We start from the raw sequence: 1,395 nt of genomic DNA, 5'->3' as shown, positions 1-1,395 counted from the left end.
GAGCCTCGCTCCACCAAGACAATATCAATCCGCTTCAGCTATGTGTCTGCATCAGGTCAGTAACTAGTTGTCATACCTGTTTTTTTCTATGTGGAGTAGTGGATCAAATTAACAAAGTAGGCTATACGTTACATCCTTTAGTTTAAATGTGCTCACATGAATAGCCTTTATATGGTTTCTAATGTGTTTGTTTTGTTTATTCTGAGAATAGACGTATGATCTTCTTTCCTCACCCGAATTGCTCCACAACTTGTAACATTCTAAATCAACATTTGGAGGTTATAAATACTATATTAAGGCAATTATTATACAGCATTTTATGCGTGTAACATTACTTTGAGCCTGTCAATCAACATTAGCGCGCCACCCACAGGATAACGCAAGGACATCTCTGCCAAACTTTTGTCTCCATGTGTTCAGCGATTAGAAGCTTACAAAATGTTTTCATATATTAGCGCTACGACCCAGAATCTGCCCCACCTAAATTTACGGTCAGGAGTCAGCAGTGAAGGTAGGAGAGTGCTGGACTTGCGGCATCAACTTTCAGTTTGCCCCGCCACTCACTTGAAGATGTTCAGGCAAAAGGAAACACCCATACTACGCAGCAATCATCCTTAATTGCAGAAATGTGGCAAAACATCTCTGGAGAGAACCTCAGATTATTACATTCGAAAGTGCTTTCCGTATTTGGATCAAATAGGCTACATGTGAACGCACATTTTCAATGTCGCGCGTCTTACAGGCTGCAACTTACAATCGCAACTTCATTGTGCTGTTACTCCTTTCAAGCCGAATTTCACAAAATTGGTCCGCTCCCGACAGCATCAGGTGTTTTATTAATGGGGAGTATAATTATTTATTTATTTATTTCAATGAATGTAATCGATTAGATATCATAATATTTAGGCTATAATATTATAAATCTGGTTGGTTTGTATTGGTGACGTAATATGTAAATGATATGCATGTGGCCCATGAGACTTGCACTTAGACCATAGTGCGGCCCCAGTAACATTAAATAGATCTCCCCTGAATTCATCTTGAGCAAAACACATGATTTCAACACATACCCTCTTTATCAGTTATTGAGTTCACATTGCTTTTTCTATTAAGTCCAATGAAATTTCAGTAGAATTTTAGTGATATTAACTCATTTCATGTAGTAAAGTTGACTATTAGGTTTTACAGTACATTGATATATTTTCCAAACATCTGTAGGCTAAATCTCTATTTATTATTAAGAACTTTTGTAGATGTATGAAAGAAAAGTCTAACTAGATAATACTGTAATAAGTGAAGATGGAAGTGCTGTTTCTTCACCATTTATAAATACAATAATAAAAGTTCAGGATTTGCATAATATTTAAGAGTAATTAATATATATATATATATATA

Source organism: Sinocyclocheilus grahami, unplaced genomic scaffold (genome assembly GCF_001515645.1).
Source record: "Sinocyclocheilus grahami isolate Dianchi unplaced genomic scaffold, SAMN03320097.WGS_v1.1 scaffold2541.1, whole genome shotgun sequence".
NCBI classification, from domain to species: domain Eukaryota; kingdom Metazoa; phylum Chordata; class Actinopteri; order Cypriniformes; family Cyprinidae; genus Sinocyclocheilus; species Sinocyclocheilus grahami.
This window is presented reverse-complemented; position numbering follows the sequence as displayed.